A 6000-nucleotide genomic window follows, 5' to 3' on the forward strand; every position below is an offset into this window, starting at 1 on the left:
TCCTGGATGCTTCCTCCCCCCAACTACCATGATCCGAATTCTATCTTGCAGGACTGGATAGGGCAGAGATTGTACACTGGTGCATATGGGAGCTGGAGGCACAGGGAATCCAGGGTGGACGATTCCTTCAGGACCAGGGGTGTGAGGGGCGAGGCTGGGAGAGTGGAGAGTGAGTGGGTTGGAAAGGGGGAACTGATTACAAGGATCCACATGTGACCTCCTCCCTGGGAGATTGACGGTAGAGAAGGGGGGGAAGGGAGACTCCGGATAGGGCAAGATATGACAAAATAACAATCTGGATTATCAAGGGCTCATGAGGGAGTGGGGAGCAGGGAGGGAGGGTAAAAAAAGAGAACCTGATGCAGAGGGCTTAAGTAGAGAGCAAATGCTTTGAGAGTGATTAGGGCAAAGAATGTACGGATGTGCTTTATACAATTGATGTATGTATATGCATGGATTGTGATAAGAGTTGTATGAGCCCCTAATAAAATGTTTAAAAAAAAGATTGACAGTATCAGAGACCACACACACACACACACACACACGGATGTATATGTGTGCACATACATACAAATTTATATACACATACACACATCTTAATGTAAATATGTCTGTGTATATTCACATTTTTGTATAATTTTGTAATCTGATTTACATTGTTTTATGTCCAATTTCATCGAAAATTCCACGCTCCCTTGTCGGGATCTTATTGTTAGGTGCCACCGAGTCAGTGATGACCCATAGAGGCCATATGCACAACAAAAGGAAACACTGCCTGGTCCTGGGTCATCCTCCCTGTGATTCTCATGCTTGAGCCGTCAACAAGATGGACTGACACAGTGGCTGCAACAATGTGCTCAAGCAGATCCCTTCAATGCCCCCGAATGAACAGCTACATGCACTTTCCCCTTTCATAGGAGAGTGACCACTGCTCATGCGTCAATCGGCATCTATTGCGCATGCCCAACCCTGCGCTGGTTCTTCCTGATTTATCCTGGGCTCTCCTTTCTTGTACGTGTAATGTTTTGCACTCATGCACTTGCTCAGGGTTTTGTCTGGGAGTACTGAGGCTAGTGAGCCTCTTCTTTGGCTTCTTCTTCCTTGTCTCGCAACCACCTCCAACTGCATGGACCACTGCTATCCTTCATCTTCCACCACCTCTTGAGGAACAAGTTTAGGAGTGTTTCTCTGTGTTTCAGCACACGCATGGCCTCATGTGCCTTGTTTCTGTCATTGACATTTACTTTTCGAATGGTCTGCTATAAAAACCTGTCCTAAATAGCTAGGGCGTTATTGTGTCCCATCAAGTTGATTCCAACTGATCGCAGCTCTACAGACCAGATTAGGATTGCCCTTTGTAGAAACCAGCTGGTGTGGCCCACACCACTCACTGCCTGCCATTGGCTCGACACTGGTTCGCAGTGGCTCTACAGGACAGCGTAGATCGTCACCTGTAGGTTTCTGAGATTGCAACACTTCAGGAGCACAAAGCCCCATCTTCCTCCAATGGAGTGGTTTCCAATTGGCCTTGTGGTCAGCAGTCCCATGTGAAGACCACTTTGCCACCAAGGATCCTCAAAACAATGAGCGTCCACTCCAGGGATTCCATCCTTTCCATTTACTTCTCTAATTCTCTGATTCATCCACAATCAGCACCACTCCCTAACAGGAACCACGCTGACCCGCAACAAGCATTCTTCGAAGTGAACATCTGTGTGTTGGAAAGCACATGTGTAAATACAAATACATTCATTTTTAATAACTGTTGTTCTATTCCCAGGGACCAGATCCCTGAAATGGGCGTGTGCAAAGATGGAGCTATCTGCATGTTGGTACAGGCTGGCAGACGCCGCTGCTAAACACACGGGAGCGATTTTCTCTTCAACCACCATCACATGGATAACGTGTTTCATTCGCTGCGGTCTGCAGACAGATTCTGTTTTAAAAATCACTTCTCCATCTTACAGGTGTAAACTTTGAAATCTTACTGCTATCTCCCTTTATTGCTCAAGGAATTGAGGGTCCTGTGTGTTCTGCACCTATGTTTGCTGTGTTGTCGCTTTCCCCCTAGACATTTAGCTTTGGAATTACCAAGTAGTCAGCCATTCCTCTGAGTTTGATGTCACTTCCCTTCTCTTCCTTGCTGCGCTCTTGCATGCTCTCTCTTTCTTAGATGGGCCTCTCCCTTCCCTTTTGTAATTTAGGGGTCTGCCCGGGACATCTGCTGAGGGTTAGGTCCCCTTCGGAACTCATAATAAAATTCTCATTTCTCAGTTATGATATGAATGAGGAGACACCCCTCCACCAACTCCCTTACAAGACACCCTTCTTCCAACCCCACTTTCCGCACGCATTACGAATGGGCATGTGTGTGTCAACGATTCATTAAAAATCATTCCAACTGCAATTACGCCTACTAGGAAAAAAACAACCTATTTATTGCCTCTTAAGAAAAGCTGACAACTATAGAGTTTAACACAGAAAATGTAGAGGAAAAGGCTAATGCAAATTAGAGTATACATAGACGGGTTTGAATAAATCGGGACTTTTATGGCGATGCCATCCTTAGAGAAGTGGTATTACGAAGATTACTGAGAAAATGAGCTAATATGTAAATTAACTGGTTTTCAAGATCAGCATGCTATCTTATTCTTATATCTCCCTTTTCTATAGCAGACCTTTGTGGGGATTTGAGGAAATTTTATTTTTTTTAAATTAAGGAATAGAATGCTTCACTGATCTTTGATGTAGAAATTACCAAGGTAATGCAGGTTTTAATGATTTAATTTTTAGCCTTTTGTGGGGCTTTATTAAAATTGGTGAAGAGGATTTTATGATTTATTCAAAAGAGGCTCATTTCAACTCCTCAGACGTTTCATTTCTAAGCTTCACCCACTCTGGTTGAAAAATCTATAATTCAGTGGAGATGACGGCTCCCTTGGTTATCCCTCTGGAACAATCCAGCAATGCAGGAAGGCAAAGTACATAAATGGAAGGCATAATTGCATGGAAAACATTTAGCACTTTCTATATTACATGCTTATTTTGCTTTTTCTTCTATAATTGCCAGAGTCGTGCAAAAGAGTCGTGTAACATATAAGCCAACTGTTGAGCTCGGTGTATAGTCATTACAGTGGCGATTCAACAAATACATATTGACTTCAGACAATATATTAGTCTATGGGCTGATAAGGAAACCAAATACATTAGAAATACTTCATCACCCAAGAGAGTTTCTGTGAGGTGGGGCTTGGTAACACCGGAAGGGGTGGAAGGAGTAAAGTCATATGGATTAAAGGGGCAGAAAAATAACTCGACAGCCCAACTAGGCACTGCTTATGAAGCTCCTTACGCTAGACAAATATTGACTTGCTCCACACATGTTTTCGCAACTTTGAGGTCATTGCGCTTGACTTACTTTCACTTGTGGAATAATCTTGTGGGTCCAGTATTCCCGATTCCTGAAGAGATCTAATGCAGGAGTCCACCAGCTCAAGCCCTGTTGTAAGTTCATCTTCGATGTCTTTCTGGCCGTCTGAAATAAGATATTTCCAAGTGGTGAACAAACTTACCACCCCCAAGTTTACACGAATGCTTTCAGATTGACACCCAAAGATCAGCAGCATCTTACACAAAGGTAGCCAGGTCATTGCCACTGAGTCCCCATTAGATTTCACATTGCCACCTTTGGGCAACCAACTTAAAAGTCCAGGACAGCTACGCGTAAGTATCCGGGCAGATAAACAAACTGTAAGGGATTGAGAGGATTTAACTCCCATGAATTCACGAACTATTATCAGGACTTCATTTACATGCTACTTTCATGGGGTTGTTAGACGAATCTCTTTCTCACAAGGGAATTACAGCAAGAGAGCTACAGGTAGAAACGTCCATCAAGAAGATCTCCTTTACCTTGCGATTGCCAGTGAAGCTGCTCTTCCGTGGAACTGTAAAAAAGAGAATACACAGGTGTAAGGCACTGAGTGGATAAGAAGCAACCCGAGACTAAGAGGATGGCTGTTTGGGTACCAAGGCACATTCGGTAGCCATGAGCCCCTGGCACTTCCTCTTATTTCTTACCGAGAAGGAGAACCCCAGGTTGATACAGCTTATTAGCTTTAATCCATTTGATGCACATTCCTTTTTTGGCCCATTAACATTTGCAAAGGGACAATGTGCAAGTAATTTCCAAAACTGAAGTTCATCATCCAACCTACTATACTTATTCCTAAAAATAACTGCACGCTTAGTTACTTTGGAACACAATCCCGGCTCCTGCCACATAGACTTCATAAGGAAAGCTACCCGATTTAGGCCCCCCTGGCTCCCCTTAACATACAAGAATGGTCAAAGAAAGCTATATATTCTTTTAGATATTCCATAGGAATCATTTCTTTGGGTTGGCTACTAAGGCTTAAATGAAGTAATTTGAAAAGTATACCACTTAGCTAATCATTTGAATATACATTCCTGAAACCCTCACTTTACAAATAACGAAATCATTGGATAGGTAAGGTATTCCGGTACAAGACATTGTGCACAATGGCTCTATGTAGGCAACATATTATTTGGAATGATGGATTAAACATAAATGCTTTTGAATTATGGTGCTGGTGAAGAATATTGAAAGGAATATTTGTCTATCAAAAGAACAGACAAAGCTGTTTTGGAAGAAGTACAGCCAGAGGGCTCCTTTGAGTCAAGGATGGCGAGACTTCATCTCTTGTGCTTTGGATGTGTTCTCAGGAGAGACCAGTCCCTGGAGAGGAACATCATGTTTGGTAAAGTAGAGGGGCAGTGAAACAGAAGAACATCCTGGACAAGATGGATTGACACAGTGGCTGCATCAATGGGCTCTGGCGTAGAACCGGATGAGAGGGTGGCACAGGATGGAGTGGTCTGTTCTGTTGTACACAGGGTCCCTGGGTGTTGGAACGGACTCGATGGCATCTACCGGCAACAATAAAAATGAAACTCAACAGAGCACTTCTACAGACACACAACTCTTTAATTGTATAAGCTAACATTTCCTCCAGGCAGCTTCTTCATGTCAGTGACTGGGGAGAAGTCTAGCCACTAATTGCAGACAGGCATCAATTTGCGAATGATTCTCTACATCTATTTCACAAGATCTTTTACTCCGATCAAGCAGCTACTCTGAATAGCTCATCAGTCTCATAACAGCAAGTGGCTTTTAGACCTTTAATCTGTACCTTAGAGGTAGCTTCTGAATACATTTATAGGAAAAACGGGAGTTCTGGTATAAATCAGTGTTCAGCAAAGCTGTAAGTGATGTAAATGAATTCCAAGGATAATCCCTTAAGAGACAGGCGACTTTTATGGGTTGTCTTACTCCTGAGCCAATCATTCTAGCAAACCAGGGAGAGGTTTTTACCAGGATCAGAGCTCTTGGATAAATGAAGCAACCTACCAAATAAGTGTGCCTGCTCTTTCTTGCATCAAAGAAAAAAAATATATATATGTGATGTCGTAAAGCGCTAACATTTAACTGCAAATTTTATCATTGATAGCAGACATATACTGTGGGTCAAGTTCACTTACATCATGAACCTTAAGATAAGAGGCCCATAACTCACTGACATGGAAATGATACCAATGTATAGCAACCCTGTAGGGCAGGACAGAATGTTCCCTGTGGGTCTCAGAAGCTGTCAATCTTCATGGGAGCAGAGAGCCTCATCTTCCTCCCAGTGAGTGGCTATTGAGTTTGAATGGCCAATCTTAAGATTCACAGCCCACTGGGGAATCCATCACAGCACCAGAGCTCCTTTAATGTAAAGTGGCTTCTGAAAATTCAAGAAGTACTCTCATAAAGAGGAAGAACTACGGTTCCCTTAGCTCATGGGCAATGTCAGGGACATTTAATCAATCTTTTTCAGGCACGTGAATATCAAAATATTAGTATTTAAAGAATCAGTGGATCAGCCATGTGCAAAGGTTGGGCGAGAATCCGGTTGATTCTGAGTATCTTTAATGGCT

At 42.9% G+C, this 6000-nt stretch overlaps 1 protein-coding gene across 2 annotated transcripts in view; it reads right to left on the bottom strand.

Moving 5' to 3' along the window:
* CTNND2 (catenin delta 2) overlaps positions 1–3943 on the bottom strand; it is a 473556-nt gene extending 469613 nt beyond the window's left edge. For both annotated transcript variants that reach the window (XM_075542985.1, XM_075542984.1), the window contains exons 1-2: positions 3913–3943; positions 3419–3535 (exon numbers count right to left, since the gene is read on the bottom strand). The gene's annotated coding sequence lies outside the window, so the exon portion shown is untranslated. The remainder of the gene's footprint in view (positions 1–3418; positions 3536–3912) is intronic.
* Between the last annotated feature and the right edge of the window lie 2057 nt (positions 3944–6000).

The sequence above is a fragment of the Tenrec ecaudatus genome, chromosome 2 (genome assembly GCF_050624435.1).
Source record: "Tenrec ecaudatus isolate mTenEca1 chromosome 2, mTenEca1.hap1, whole genome shotgun sequence".
NCBI classification, from domain to species: domain Eukaryota; kingdom Metazoa; phylum Chordata; class Mammalia; order Afrosoricida; family Tenrecidae; genus Tenrec; species Tenrec ecaudatus.